At 43.3% G+C, this 16,919-nt stretch overlaps 1 protein-coding gene across 2 annotated transcripts in view; it reads left to right on the plus strand.

Annotated features, from left to right (window-relative positions):
* The window catches only part of GALNT16 (polypeptide N-acetylgalactosaminyltransferase 16), a 149,271-nt gene that overhangs the window by 24,016 nt on the left and 108,336 nt on the right, over nt 1-16,919 (plus strand). The gene's annotated exons all lie outside the window — the stretch shown is intronic.

Here is a 16,919-nt window from a genome sequence, read left to right on the forward strand (position 1 = left end):
CCATACCACGAAAAGTCTACTGAATGAACCAGAGCTTGTGCATTTTGTAGAGACAGCATCACATGCATGAGGTGCGGTGTTTCAGTAGAATGTTGCTGAATAAGTTCCATATAATGGAAATTCTTTTCTTCATTTATTTTTCTCCTTATGAAATTTCATTAGAAAACAATGTGAAAAGAACTGAAGAGATTCCTGGGAAAATCACTCAAGTTAAAAAAAAATGTTTAAGAAAAAATTATAATGTTATACAAAATACAGCCTACATTATATAGTACAACTATACAACAGTTAATTACATGACTCCATGCTGTTTGTCAAATAGTACAATACATTTGCGTGTGTACATTTTACTGTAATCAATATGTCTTCACTGCAGAGTTATCTCAAGTTATCTATAGCTTGTTTACTTTTCTCAAGTTAGTGTAAGATAAGCAAAAGCAGTAACACTGAAGTAGAAATCAAGTTTCTGTGTGCACTCTAACACTGTTCACTCACATGTGCCATTTACGGGAATGTATCCTGTATACTCAAGTAATCTGAGCTGCTTTGTGAATTCTTTCCTAATTAGTCGTGGGAGAACCGGTCTGCCCTTTCTGAGCACAAAGGAGAAATCATTGAGAAGGTGAAAGGCTCAACTGGGTCATGTTAGTATCTGGTAAGATGGGCTAACTTGAGCCCATGTTATCTCTGGATGCGTCAAGCAACTTGAGATGAAGGCATCATAACACTTGAGTTGTGGTTCATAAGTGGGGACAGGATTTGAGTTAGGGGCATGGAGATGTGGAGAAAAGCCTTTGGTAAGCATGGAGCTGAGGTGCACTGCAAAAGATGTGGATGCAAATCTGGAGCAGCCAGGCAGTACTGAGAGGACTGGAAGCAGAGAGACCGCACGGAGGAGTGTGTCAGTGTGCATGGTGAATGAGAAGCCATGGCGTTTTCTTCTTGCTTTGTTTGTTATTAAGTGTCTTACCTAAGGAGTGGCCAGGACTGACTGCTTCCAAACCTGGAACAGAGGGGTAGACTTTAGCATCTGAGGAGTTGCCTCTCTGTTGAAGCTCATGAACTGACAAACTTTTAATTATTTGATTTATACCAGATCCTGTTCCTTTCTATGTGCATTCATAAATTAACAGACTATGATTAGTAATTGATTTCCCTCTGATCATGTTGTTTTACTCTATGAATTCATGAATTAGTAGACTTTTGAGTATTAATTGACTGTGTCATGAACTTGGAGAGATGATATCCAGCAGAAGATTAACAGACCTTGATTTCTCAGGTGGAGGTGTGAGGTAATAGATGCTTCGTTATAAGTAGGCTGATTCCTTAGCTGAACTTAATTGATGGAAGAGTGAATTAGGACCTCTATCGGTGACAAGATACAGATTTTGATAATTGGTCAATTGGTCCTTTTGTTAAACTAAAGTATTGATTTATGTTAATTAAATTAAGGGCTGAAGGAATGCCAGACAAGTTCTAAAGCAGGACAGCAAATTGATGACTGTGGATTACATGATGAGATCAGCCATTGGCACCTTGAGAGGAAAGCAACAGGGTGTAGGGGTGGAGGAGCCCTGCAAAACAACCACTCTAGGTTGAAGGCATTCCATCATCCTCTGTATAATATTTACCCTCCTTTTTTTCTATATTTATAACAAGTTTTGGCAGGTGAGACTGGAGGAGAGGGTGGAAATTAGACCTTTGCATTGGAGAAGCAAATACTATGAAACAGCACCCTCTCACAGGGCTATACTTGAGTTACCATTTGAAGGAATTTTGCAGAAAACACCCTCACAGATGCATAGAAGTTTTCTGCCACAATGATGTGTCTGTGTTTGTCTGTGGTAGAGGTTACTTGATATCATTTTGACTGAAAGTAGCTGATAATTTTTTTTACAGGGCATTCTGTAGGTTAAATGATAGTTTCACAGCTAACTTCCTCATTTTGACATTTCAGCTAGACAGGTGTGCTGCTAGTTGAAGAAAAAAAAAAAGGTAGGCCTATGCTTGGAGGGCTTCCCAGCCTGTGTACAATGGTTCTGGGGCTGTTTACTGCCTTTCTTTTCGCTGACGTCCTCAGCTTAGCAAATCCTCAACAGAAAACTCTTCCTTTCTCTCCACCATAGAACTTCATAGAGGAATAGGGCTGGAAGGGACCTCCAGATATCATCTAGTCCAACCCCCTGTCCAAGGCAGCATCATCCTTATCCAAATCATCCTACACAAACCATAATCTATTCTACATAAAACCACTATCAATCCTGACAGAACACAGACCAAATACTCTAACTTGCTACAAGTAAAGCAGGGGGACACCAGCAGCCAATGTCCTGCTTCTATAAAAAGCAGTCAATATATGCTCAAAAGATCCTGGTAGAGGGCCTGGTAGAGGCGAACCCCACTGCCCCCAGTCTGTACTAGTCGAACCATGTGGTAAAATTCCTTCCTGACCCCAAATATGGTGATGTCTGACCTTGAATGGAGAGGCAAGACCCCCCCACTAGGTAGGAACCTCTGGCTTTGGTTCCAGCAGGATCATTGGCACACCCCAGGCAAAGTTCTCAGCCTTAGCTGTAGCCAATACCCAGTGCCTCTGAGGAAGGCTTAAAAACACCCTGACACGTGTAGCAGAAGGGGTCAGGGGTAGGGACAACCAGCAAAGCCCAGAAGCATGGGAAATACCTATAGTAGAACATAGGCATAGCTACATGTAGATTACCCTCAACCACTGTCCTGCCTCTTCTTGAACATGTCCAGTGTTGGAGAGTCCACAATTTCTCTAGGCAGTCTATTCCACTGCCTCACTGTTCCAACAGTGAAGAAATTTTTCCAGATATCCAACCTAAATTTACCTTGCTGCAACTGCAAGCTACTGGTCCACATCCTTCTCTCTGCAGCAAGAGAGAAAAGATGCTTTTCCTCTTCTTTATGGCAGCCCTTCAAGTATTTGAAGATGGCTGTCATACCCCCTCTTAAGCACCTTTTCCACAACCTCGATGTGCCTACCTCTTTCAGCCTCTCCTCATATGACTTGCCTTCCAAGACCTTGATCATCTTTGTTGTTTACTTCTGGACCCTCTCGGACTTCCCCACATCTTTTTTTAAAATGTGGAGCCCAGTTGTACACAGTACTCCAGATGAGGCCTTACTTCAGATAGTGCCAAGAAGAGAGGCACTATCACCTCCTGAGTCTTGCACCTAATGCTTCTGTTGGTACTGAGTATTGACTTATATTGAGTCTGTGGTCTACCAAGACTCCCAAGTCCTTTTTCATAGAGCTGTCATCCATCCAGGTGTCCCCCATTTTGTATTTGTGTTTCTGATTATTCCTCCCAAGTATAGCATCTTGCATTTGTCTGCGTTGAACTTCATCCTGTTTGCTGTATCCCAGCTGGCTTGAGCTGCACACTGAGGCAACTTCTTTTTAAGGTGCATGATGTTTGGACCCTTGTAGGTGAACCTTTTCAACTTGAAACTTTATGCCATAATTTAATGGGGATTTAGTCCTCTTTCAAACTGTCCCAGCTCATCTTACTTTTCTCCGCTCGTTTTAGATAGAGGATTATTATTGTTACACTGAGCTTTTAGGAGATTTGGAGGGTGCTGTATCTATTGTATTCTTTTCTAGTATCTCCTAGAAGACATCATCCAGAAAGGTCAGGAATGGATAAACAAGTATTATCCCTGTTTGTAACTGCTGAATGAGAGGAGGATGAGAGAAAAAATTGTTTTGCACCCACTGCATTGGCCACTTTCTAAGCAGCTAATTGTGACAACTCCTTGTCAAATTTCCACTGAATTATTCTCCCGAATTAAATTTGAGTGGGAGGGATTCTTGGCAGTTGGTTGGGTTACTGAGTTTTGTTTAATTTTGAAAGCACTGTTCCATTTTGTTTCATCAAAATTGTTTTGCTGTTTCGACGTTTCACCCACCCAGCGTGGGGAAGATCGGTGCTGCCACTGGCCCCAGACAGCAGCACCAGTCTCCTCTCATCTGGCAGGCAGATCAGGGGCCCACACCCCCTCAGGAAGAGTCTGGCACAGCCCCCACAGCCCTCCTTGGGGTACGGGCGAGCTCCCGATCTACCTGGCAGATGACAGGAAGCTGGTGCTGCTGGCTGGGGCCAGTGGCAGCACTGATCTTCTTGGCACTGGGTGCGTGCTGTGCCCAGTGCCGGTCCCAGCCAGCAGCAGCCTCCTGTCATCCGGCAGGCAGACTGGGGGCCCGCTTCCCCAGGAGGAGTCTGGCACAGCCCCACAGCCCTCCTGGGGATGTGGGTGGGCCCCGATCTGCCTGCTGGTTGACAGGAGACTGCTGCTGCCAGCTGGGACTGGCACTGAAGACAAATAAGCCTGGCTTTGAAACTTGAAATGATTCAAAACTCTCAAAACGTTTCAAGTACCCTTGTTTCATTTCAAAGCTGCTTTAAAGACTTTTGTTTCATTTCAATTTCACTGTTTCAAGCTTGAAACACATCGAAACAGCTTCAAAACGAAACACTGGGAGAAATTTCTCACAGCCCTACTTCATTGCAGGTAGGTCTTGCATGACCAACCTGATTTCCATCTCTGACAAAGAAGAAGAGGTTGATGTCATGTATTTGGATTTAAAAAAGCCTTTGACTTGGTCTCCTATGATGTCCTCGTGGTAAAATTGGGGAACCGTGGCCTCAACCACCTTATGGTTTGATGGCTGGGGAACTGGCTCTGTAGTCGAGCCCAGAGAGTGATGGTCAATGAAACTGAGTCAACATGTGGGATGTGGCCAGCCTGGAGAGGGTTCAGAGGAGGGTCACCCGCTTGGTGAGGGGGCAGCAGGACAGGCCCTATGAGGAGAGATTGAGGGACCTGAGCCTGTTCAGCCTCAGCAAGAGGAGGCTGAGGGGGGACCTGGTGACTGCCTACAATCTCATCAGGGGAGATCAACAGCAAATAGGTAGAGCCCTTTTCTCCCCAGCACCACCTGGGGTGACAAGGAACAATGGTAATAAGCTGATGGAGAATAGGTTTAGGTTAGAGATCAGGAGGCAATATTTTACAGTTAGGGTGGCCAAAATCTGAAACCAACTTCCCAGGGAAGTGGTCCTTGCCCTTACCTTGGGCAAATTCAAGAGGAGGTTGGACGATCACCTGTCTGGGGTCTTGTGAACCCAGCATTCATTCCTGCCTGTGTCAGGGGGTCAGGCTAGATGATCTGTTCAGGTCCCTCCTGACCCTAGCTACCATGAAACTATGAAACATGGCACATACCAGTGGTGTCCCCCAGGGCTCAGTACTTGGACCAGTATTCTTTAATATATTCATAAATGATCTGAATTTAGATGTCAGAAGGGGACTGGCTAAGTTTGCAGATGACACCAAATTATGGGGAAATGCGGTCACGCTAGAAGATAGGCTGACAATTCAGAACAGGCTTGCAAGGTGGGCGGATCAAAACCTGATGACATTCAGCAGGGAGAAATGCAAGGTGCTCCACCTTGGGAGAACAATTCCACATTATACTTACAGGCTCAGCAGTGCTGCACTCACTAGCACTACAACTGAAAGAGACTTGGGGGTCATGATTGACCACAAGATGAACGTGAGCCACTCATGCGATGCTGCAGCCAGCAAAGCAAATAAAACTGTGGCTTGTATCTACCGATGCATCTCAAGCAAGACCCAAGAAGTCATCCTTCCACTTTAGTTGGCTTTGGTGAGGCTGCAGCTGGAGTACTGCAGACAATTCTGGGCTCTGTACTTTAGAAAGGATGCAGAGAAACTTGAGAGTCCAGAGAAGAGCCACACTCATGATTAGAGGTCAAGAGAACAGGCCTTATGAGGAGAGGCTGAGAGGCATGGGACTCTTAAGCCTGGAGAAGCGAAGGCTCAGGGGTGACTTGGTGGCAGCCTCTAAGTATATAAAGGGTGTGCATCAGGAACTGGGAGAATGTCTGTTCACCAGGGCACCCCAAGGGAAGGCAAGGTCTAATAGTCACAAAGTGCTTAAAGACCATTTTAGACTGGACATAAGGACAAACTTTATCATCCGAGGCTCCAGAGTCTAGAATAGACTCAGATTAGATCTAGACTAGACTAGATTCCAGAGTCTGGAATAGACCCAGAAGTGGTACAAGCACCTACCCTGGATACCTTTTAGAAATGCTTGGATGCTTATCTTGCTGGGATGATCTGACCCCAGCTGACTTCTTGCCCCTTGGACAGGGGGCTAGACCCAAAGATCTCATGGTGTCCCTTCCAGCCCTAATGTCTATGAAATCTACCCTGGCTAGGGACAGACATTACACATAAACCAGTTTAAGTGATCAGAAACTGGTTTATACCTGTAACAGAACATAAGCTCAGTACACATAAACCAGTTTCCAAATGGCTGAAACTGGTTTAAGATAACCCTGGGTGAATGTAGTTTCAGATTTAACTGATTTGGGTCAAACTGGTTTATGCAGTGTCTGTCCCAGATCCCCTTCCTGGCTTAAGTTAAACCAGAGTCCCCTACCATCCCAGATGCTTTGCAGCTCTGGGCTGGGCTGGGCTGGGCTCTCTGCTTTAGAGAACAGGGCTGGCCTTACCCCTCTGCTCCCTAGCCAGAGCTCCAGCAAAGACTGCAGCACAGCAGGGTCTGCCCGGCTTCCGTCTGCCCCTCCCCCCCTCACCACTTGCTACTCAAGCAGGGATCCCCACCTCCCTCCCATCTCCCACAGCACGGACCCCAGCCTCATGGACCCTAGGTATGTGGTATGCTAGCTAATGCTGAGAGGTGTCTCTGTGTGTGCATCTCCAATTTCACTGAGACAGGCAGACAGAACGGTGTCTACTTAGGGCTTTTTGGAGCTAATCAACAGGTCAGTTGGTAATGTCCCTCTGTTCCTTCATGGAAAAAGCTGTTTAATAAGAGCTTGAACTAATGAGAGGCTTTTGCTTTGTTGATGGGCTGGTAAATGCTGTGTTAGCAGCTCCCTGCTGGCTCCCTCACCTGTGAGATTTGTATACAGTATGAAGAAGCAGGAAGAAGGAGATTGAAGAGCTCAGTATCATCAGCAGACAGATGCACTGTACCCCGACCCGCTTTGCTTTAGAGTGCTAGCTGGGGCTTGGGGGCTGGCAACACTCCTCCCCCTTGAGCAGCAAGAGGGAAAAAGCCTGGGACCATGCAGGCAGGGTGGGGGTTTACACCCCTCCCTGATCAGAGTGTCCTGCCAGGGCCTGGCCACCCCCTAGTTCTGTGGAAGGGAAAGGAGGGCTGCTCTAGCACCCCCTGGCTTCTAGCCTGAGCCACTGCAGGCATGTGCCTGCACTTCCTCAATCCAGAGGGAATGTCTGTACAGTTGCAAACGGATTCAATCTAGGCAGGTTAGAATAAACTGTGAAGATTGAATCAATTCAGGCTCAGGCTTTTGGATGTCTGTCCCTAGCCCCTGAGTCCACAATCAGCCCAAACCAAAGTGAGTTAAACCCATTTATCCACTTTGCCACATGGGCTTAAACCTGTTTGGGCTGTGCTTCATTATGTGGTTACTTTAGCTCAGCTCAATGGAATCTAAAATTGAATAGTTTAATTAAAAATTAAGAAACCTTATTTTGTTTAATATATGGGTGGAAAAATTGTGCAGACTAGCAAAAGGAGAGCTTAAAAACTTTACTAAAATAATAACAAAGTTGAGTTATTGAAAAATAATGCTACACTATGCAATATCTATTTGTTAGGTTACTGTAATGTCTTGAAATTGGTTTTTATGATAGATTTAATTAAGAATAATTAAGTTTTGGGAATCCACCTTACATCATCAATGTTCTTCTTATCTCTTTCTCCTTTAGGACTTTTAGAATCCCGCTAAAATATATAACCAGACTTGTGTAAAATTGTGGCTTTTACCGTTCTCTGTAACAAAGCCAGAATTATGAAGCAGGGAAGCAAAAGGATATTTTGCAGTATAAGAAAAAGATTTATATCTTTCCAGATGTTGGTGAAAGAAGCTGAGTCTCAAAGAAAAACATTTCTAAATCTAGACCAGAACTTACTTTATGATAGCAAACATGTAGTGTCTTTCTTCCAAGGTAAACTCCATATCTATATGATTAGTGGGGTTTTTATTTGACTGTATTACTGGCTGGTCATTTAAATAGACTCAGGTTCAGCCTCACCTGTGATGGATCAGCTAACTTCCCAGGTGATTGTGATTATCTGGAGATCAGATAGTTTGAGATCAGTTAGTGGAGTCTCTTGTAGGGGTAGTTGTCTCTTGAGGACGGATGGTAGGTAAAAAAGGAGGCTTCAGTGATGGATCTGGAAAGGGTTAGACCATAGGGTTGCCTGGAGCAAGGCAGTGTGTGATCCACTTGGAGGAGAACCAGGCTGGGTGGAAAGGTAGACCAGGAGGCAAAGAGTACTAGAACTGCCCACAGACATTTTCAGATGTGGGATAATTCCAGTCTGGCATCTCTCCCTCTTTCCCCATCTGACAAATACCTGCTTTTGGCTGCTGAATTTAGTATAATGTCTGTTTCTTTATTTTAAGCCTATCATGGTGTGATGCAAGAAAGAAAAATAAAATTTTTTATAAAAGCTATTTACAACCCATGCTTAAAAAAACCCAACAAAACCACGCCCTGGACAGCATGAGCTCCCTGGAAAGCCACCCATTCCTTCTACCACACTCCCTTCTGCTGGCAGAGCATGCTGCTCTGTTGCAACTGCATTTCCTTCACTGCAGAAAGGGTTGGGGAATCTGTAGCAAGGCAAATGCAGATACAAACCAGAGTAAGTGCAGGTACCTGGGTGCTGAGGGTGGAGATGGAGAATTTCTGGCCTGCAGCCGTACCTGGGGTTACAACCTCTTTTCTGTGTTGGCAAAAGGCTGCTGATTACTGTTCTTTGTTGTCTCCTCCCTCTGCCATGGGTTGAGCTACAGGAAATACTTTTTCTTTATCAACACTCTGTATGGCAGGGAAGGTAGGCCTGAGATTGAAAGTCCCAATACAAGACTAATTTAAAATTATTGGGGAAACTGAGGCAGGGTACGTAGGGCTGTGGTATGACACAAAAGAAGTGCTGAGGAGGCTGCACATCACCTAAGGAACTAAAATGACTAATCAGGCATAAACCTCAATGATCTGCACAATGAAGTGGTATGTAATTCCATATCTCTTGAGTATTTGTATAGTTTATTTTTTTGTGTAATCTTCATGTTCATGTGGGTTTTGTATATCTTGTAATCTTGGATCTGTTTTCTGAAGACCTCTTAATATCCAAATCAAGTATCTTTTGGGGCCATAGAGTCCTGTAGAGATTTAAAAAAAAAAAAAAAAAAAGTATTTGCCATATAGAGTTTATAATCTACATAGACAAGGTAGACAAGGGAAAGCAAAATCTGTCCCATTTTAGGGAGCAAGAGCCATGATTAAATATATTTCTTCACTGCAGGAAAAAAGGTGTGTTCTTAAAGCTACAGTCACTGTAATGTAGAGGGGAGAGAGACATGCAGCCATCTTCTGGATTTTAATCTGCCCACTCCTTCTTGAGGCTGTCCGATCTTTATTACTGTCCCCCTAGTAAAGCCTTCTAGTCTGCTCCAGTGGGTATGGAAGACCAGAACTCTATGATCACTCTACTTCCACAACCCAGTCTCATACACAAACCAATACTCCACTCTGCTCTCTCTTTTTAGGAACAGACCATACCTGGTGCTGCTGTGAGAACTCAGGTTTACCATGCTTTCACCTGGAAATGTGGTTGGTCCCTTTGTACCTATTAATGTTAAAGCTAATGTCTTCTTTGACCAGACAGATAACTGCAGTGCTGGTGTCTGATCAGCCTTGAACTCCTAAATTCCAAATTGTGCCATGTATCACTGGACAGAGATTGGTAATACATTATCCGATTTGACCCACGGCCTCTCTGTCACAAGTTATTAATGTTCTCCTGAAATCCCACGTGCAGTCTCTCCCTCTGTCTCTTTTTTTCTCATTTTTTGTAGGCCTAGAATTTTACAAGGACAAGTCCAGTCAGTTTCTCACACTTTTTTCAGAGGCGTGAGTTCTAGTGCAGGGACTTAACACCTGGTTCTGCCTTTGTTTTGTGACTAAAGGAGATAAGTAGCCAGCTAAGAAGCTATGTGACCCAGGTGGATTCAGTTGTGCAAGCCAAGGTTAAGGGCAGAATGCCCCAGTCATGTAGTTCCTTTCTTCAAGGGGTATCTTTGATGTTGCTAGTGACTCCTGGATGTCTTGTGGCTCCAGCCACAAGTTGCTTCCTCCTCCTTACAAGCTGAGCTGGGCTGGCGAGCAGCTAAGGTTCTAAATACAGAAGGCAATCTAGTAATTGATGATGTGGACAGGTTGAAGTATGTAATGCCTTTTAATGAATGAGGTCATCTATGAGATGACAGGTGCTGTTCTGTTGGCGGTAAGGATTGGTGAGGAGAAAAGCAGCCTAGACTAGAACAGAAAATATCCAGAGAAGCTGGAAGGGAAGTTGGCAGGGCTGGAAGGGATTCAACCTAGTACTGAAGGAACTGGCTGAGGTAATTTCAGAGCCATTAGCTATCCCCTTTAAGAACTCGAGGTCAGATAAAGTTCTGAATAACTGGAAAAGGGGAAATACAGTACCCATCTTTAAGAAAGGGAAGAAGGAGGATCTGGGGACTTCTGGGTCAGCCTGACCTCAATACCAGGAAAGATTATGGAGCAAGTCATTAAGTCTATTTCTAGCCATCTGGAGGAGAACAACATGATTGGGAACAGCCAGCATGGATTCATCAAGAGCAAGTCATGCCTGACCAACTTGATTTCCTTCTGTGACAAGGTGATAGGTTCTGTGGACAGGGAGAGCGTAGTGAAGGTGATATACCTTGACTTTGTCAGTGGTTTTGACACTGTTTCCCACAATATTATCATTGGTATACTAAAGAATTACAGACTAAATGAAAGTACTGTAAAGTGAATACACAACTGTTTGTATTGTCATGCTCAACAAATGGGAGGAGGTATCAAATGGGGTTCAGCAGGGATCTGTCTGGTGCCCAGTTTTGCTTAACATCTTCATTATCAGTTTGGGGGATGGGATTGAGTGCAATGTTAGCAAATTTGAAGATGATGCCAAGTTTGGTGGAGTTGTAGGCACTCTGGATGGCAGAGCTAAGATTCAGAATGATCTGGATTTGGACCATTTTTCCAGTTTATTCTCATTGAATTTCATTAGACTGATAAGTGTAAAGTTCTGCACTTGGGACAGAACCATTGCATACATGTATACAGACACCTGGAGGAAAGGAATGGCTAGGCTTCAGTACTACAAAAAGGGCCCTAGGGGCCACAGGGGATTATAAACTAACTATGAATCAACAGTGTGCTCTTGATGCAATGAAGGCCAATAGCATACGGGGCTGTATTAATAGGAGTGTTACTTGCAAATGAAGAGAAGTGATTCTCTTGCTACATTCAGCACCGGTGAGGCCTCACCTGGAGTACTGTATCCATATTTTGGCCCGTCATTTCAGGAAAGATGTGTACAAATTAGGAATCCAGCAGAGAGAGACAAAAATTATTAGGGGCCTGGAAAACATTATTAGAAGGACAGGCTGAAAAAACTAGGAATATTTACTCTGGAAAGATCTTCAAATACCTGATCAGGAGTTGTATGGAGATAGACTGTACTCTGTGGCCAAAGTGGGCAAGACAAGGAACAATGGTCTGAAATTGTAGTACGGGAAATTTTAAGTTGGATATTAGGAAGAACTTTATCTCTATGAAGGTAGTTAAGCATAGGCGGTGGAAGACTGGCGATAACGGGGCTTAGACTCCCAAACTTTTTGTGGTGGCTGGCGACAGCAGCAGCACCACAGCACTGCTGTCCTGCAGCACCTGACGCTGCTTGCCATGCAGATGCTCCTCTGCCACTGCATACAGCACCAGCATTTGCCGGCCCCGCAACAGCTCCGCGGGAGGGGGGAGTGGGAGTCAGATGGGGCTCAACCCCCCCAAATAATGTTTTCCCCCACGGCTTATGTTAAGCTTTGGAACAGGCTATCCAGCGAGATTGTGAATCTCCTTCTATGCAAGTTTTTATGAGCAGGTTAGACACTTCACTAAAATGGGTTAGATGGGGGTGAACTTGACTTGAGCAAGGGGTTGGACTACATGACCTTTCAGTTCTCCTCTACTATTCTGTGATTCTAAGGCTCCAAGCTCTGTCATGTGTCTGAGTCAGGTGACCCACAATTACTAGGGGTAGCCCAGAGGTGCACAGGTTGTTAGAGCAGGCAGGGAGAGCCAAGCTTGTGGGCCTTACATGTTCAGAAGATCCTGTGACACACATCTCTTTCCATGGAAAGGTGCTCTGTTCTGAGGAATCTCTTCAGTCTCATTTCAGAATAATTCCGTACCACTTTGGGGACTGAGACAGAATTCATGATTAGGTGGCTTTGCATCAGTGGCAGATATAATTATCTTGAGAGCGAACAGTGGTGGAGAATGATTACCCTGACAACTTAAAGGAATTTTTCTTTCCTTTGGAGACAGATCCCTTGTTTCTTAAATAAGTGATCTCTTAAAGAGGGTGAATCTAATATAATTAAGAATTTTAATGGCCTTTGGAATATAAAAACTCAAGTGGAACTATTTTCAGTTAGTGAGGGATCAGAGGAAGTATCTTTGATCTCGTCTGGAAAACCTCATAGCTGCCTCTGCATCCTCCTTACAGATACTGAATCAGGCAGTCAAAAGAGTTATCTGTCCTAGGTTGTAATGACACGTGATCTGAAAGGGACCCATCACTGTGTATTTCTTGACACAATGTGCAAACAATCATCTCTTCGCATGAATTATATCTATTTTGCACATTTCTGAGGAATGTGAAGGCAAATAGCAACATACCTATAATATAGGAGTGGTTTGAAAATATTAGGTTATATTAAAATATTTGCACATGAACTGAAATCTAGACTCTAACATTGAGATTCCTAAGCTGTTACCTCAGTGGATGCAGCTCGTTTGGGAGCAATGCAGTTGTTTGTTCTTTCCAAGCCAGCCCTTCTTTGCAGGCATTTCATTACATTTCATTATTGTGCCAAACAAATAGATTTTTAGAGATGGAAAATGATCATTATACCATGCATTCCCTTTGCCCATGAATGCAGAATTGCTCCCTACCATACCAATAGGTACAGTGTCTCTTAAACCATCTAATTTTACAGGAAGGTCCCGTATGTATCCAATTTTATTCCCCGTTTGTTAGATTGGCAATTCGAATGGTGTAGTTGCATCAGTTAGTAGCTTTCATGGAATTATAGAGAAGTAGGGCTGGAATGGACCTCAGGAGGTCACCCAGTCCAACCCTGCTGATGACTGAAGCATCCCTATTCAAATGTGTCCTGTACAGGTGCTTGTTTAACCTATTTCTAAAACAACCCGGGACTCTAAATTATGAGCTCAGTTTCCTGCTTTGTTCAAGGTGGTTGTGACTCCTTGATTTTTCTTATGTGGCAAATTAGAGCAGCTGAAAGTCAGGTCTCACCTACATTAGTGAAGAAGAGACATAATGGAACTCTGTCCTGCTATACCCTTTCATGGCTCTGCATCAAGATCAGGGGAACAGCTTGTTCAAGATTCAGTTTTGCCTGGATTAATCAGGGGATGCTATCATTCAGAAGCAAGGGGAATTACTAGTGTCCAGCTACCACTAGCATATGCGACAGTGCTGGAGCAGGTCAGAACATCTGGGCCTATGCTTGTTGTTATCCTACCAACGTTATCATAATAGGCACTAGTGGGTGAGGTGTGATTTAAGAGAATGTGAATATCCACCTCACCACAATGGCAAAAGGAATATTGTATCTCATTTGGAGAGGCCAAGTGTCTCTCTGAAAACTCGGTTGGACAATAATCAGAAAATACTAGTTTTTACATCAGAAAATGGGGATGCTATAGCTGTCTAGAATGAAGACAGTGCATCATATTAGGAACCTATATTCTTGAGACAGTTATCGACTAAAGTTATAGGATGCAGTTGAACCTATAATTTACGCTTATCCACTCACTCCAGACTTGTTATCTATTCCATCCAGTGAATATTAGAAGAACTCCAGAATACAGTAAGTTCATAATCTTATTGATAACATAATGACTAATGATATTTTGTATTTATAGATTGTCTGAGGGCCTCTGTGCTTTACAAAATAAAAGTAGTATTACCTCTATTTTACAGAAGAGGAATCTGAATCACAGAGAGGTTAAGGACTTGATTTACAGAGGTGTTGAGTACTCAGATCACACTGACTTCTTCTCATTTCATTCACATAAGTCATTTGATTGACACATTTTCACTAGAACTTCAGCATACTTTTGATTATCTGTAGTTCTATGCTATGAAAGAAAAATGCATGAGATAGTATAATCTGCATATGGTATAAAGGGTTTCAGCTCTTCATGTGGGGAAAAATAAAAGGTGTTTCTTCTGATTAGATGAACTTTGAATCTGGCTTTGCAAATTCTTCTCATCTCTATTTGGCAACATACTATCTTGGGTATTGAAAATTCTCAGCTTTTGATTGGAATGAGAGAAGCAATCATATGTCATTCCAGGGATATTTCAAAGATTGGTACAGAGCAAGAGAGGTGTCAACAAGAAGCTTATTTACATAGTTGTATGATTGTATTGTATCACTGGGCCAGGCTCCTGGATAGGGTAAAATCCCTCAGGCGAGACGTATGCCACTCACCCTGAGGTTTTAATTAGAAAAATGTCTCATGAACACGGTTATCTCTTTCTCTCTCTAATATGGTGTGGGCTAGAAATTCAGTGCATCAGCAGAAGGGTAAATAACTCTGTTGTTTATTATTTTTATGAACTGTGACAATGCCTACAGACTGCAATCGAGGTAGGCACTGGATATGGTCTCTCTGCTGTGCCACCATTTTTTTTTATTATTTAATGATTACATGCAATTGCTGTCCTTCAGCCAGGCATTTCTACAAAATGGTTCTATATCACAAAAAGCCTTTTTTTTTTCCAATTTGCAAATCTAAAAGAATTCTGCTCTCAATGTTCGTGGAGTGATGGAATCTTAATAACGACTCTTTCTAAAATGGATATGTCACACCATTTGCCTCAGCCTTGTCCAACTGTTTAAAAACTTGCTACCAGTACAAAATCTTTCACAAATTGAATAGGTTAAATTTGGGGCTCACTTATAATATTGGTTCTACTAAATTTAATTGGGATGGATAAGGGAGTAAGAGGATAATTAGAATGGATAAGCAGAGGTTAGTTCATTTTTTTTTTTTTTTATCACTTAATAGAACACACGAGAAATTAAACTTAGCTTAAAGGCTTTGTCTGCATAAAATCTAGTGCACAGCTCTGAGGACTAGTTATATAGACTCTGATTTGAAAAGTGATTCCGTTCTTGGAGTAGTTTAAAATGTCTTACTGGTTACAAGGAATGCAAAACAAGACTTAAAATGATTCCTGACGTAGGATGGAATTTTCAGAAGTGTTTATTGTCAGCCTAACTTTGCTCTCCTAAAACAAAGTATGTCAATAGGAGTAATAATTAGACCGTTGGGAAGCAGTTTTGGAAATCTGACTCTTCTGCTTTTTTAAGTGGTAGTTTTTGGCTCTTTCTCTTCCAGGGACAGATTAAAAAATGTCAACCAGTTGCCAAGGAGTCTTGCCAGTGGTCAAAATAGAATTGGGGCAAGCTCTGTTTTAAGACCTATATATTATGATTATCACGTTTAAATGATACTGTCAGAGGTTGGCAACACATGGACCATGGAGTGAAAGGCTTTGCCCTGCCCGTGGCTGCGCTGACACTGGGGCTGGAGCTGGAGCAGTGCTGGGGCCAGAGAATTAGAAGCTGTGCCCACAATGCTGCTGCTTCTTCCCGCCTACCCTTGCTCCTTCTCCAAAGTTGTTGTGTGGGTGCAGCTTCCAGCTAGAAGGGAGCTATGCTGCACCACTGCCACTTCTCTTGACCTCTTCCCAAGGCTGTGGTGGGAGGTGTGTGTGGCAGGGGGAGTGACGGGGAAGTGGTAACAGCATGGAAGCAGCTTCCAGCTGCTCAGGCCTGATGCAGCTGTGGTCCAGTTGGGAGCTGTGCTTGCACCACAGCTGGGGAGCAGGGGGCTCGGAGAAGCTGTGGCAACACGTGTGTGGCTCCCATCTGGAAGCTGCTTCCACACCTCTACTGCTTTTCCCCACCGTTTTATTTTTGCCTTAGATAAAAGTCCATCCCCCCACCCCCTCCCAAACCTGACATACAGTAGGTCTTGGCTAGGAGGTCTCAAAAAGATTACTTGAACATAGGTTTTTCAATTCCAGTGGAGATGAAATTGGAATGTACTTGATTTGGGGATGTCTTTTCAGCTCTTCATTCTCCTGGAGCATGGTTTTATTATAACTCTTGCTTCTTGGAGAAATGAAATAGGAACTCCCACTAAGTCTTGTACTCTGAAGTGCAGTGATTACAATGCTACTTTCAGCTACCTGCCTTCTCAAGGAAGCAATGGATTATTGTGTAGCATTTCAGTTGCTTGAAAAGGAACTGATATTAGGGGCATAGTGCATCTTCTTCTTCTTGTGAGCCTGAAGTGCTCCAAATAGCTTTTGCTGACTGTTCTAAATGTTTCATTTGCATGGCAAGGGGCACAAACAGAGAAGAGCAGGTAGGTCTGTACACACCTTTTGGGAGACAGAGTTATAAGCCTATGAATAGTAATAAGTAGGAACTTATTTATACTGAAAACCCACTTGTCGCCAGGCAGGGAGCACCACTATTTTGTTTTAATTATAGGACATTAAAAGAAAATACTTTTTAGAAAAATGGCTAATCCAAAGCTCTTGTATATTAATGGTAAATTGACTCTATTAATCTACTTGGGCTTGTATTTACAGGGTCTCTGAGACAAAAGGATGCATCTGA

The sequence above is a fragment of the Alligator mississippiensis genome, chromosome 2, assembly GCF_030867095.1.
Source record: "Alligator mississippiensis isolate rAllMis1 chromosome 2, rAllMis1, whole genome shotgun sequence".
In the NCBI taxonomy this organism is placed as follows: domain Eukaryota; kingdom Metazoa; phylum Chordata; order Crocodylia; family Alligatoridae; genus Alligator; species Alligator mississippiensis.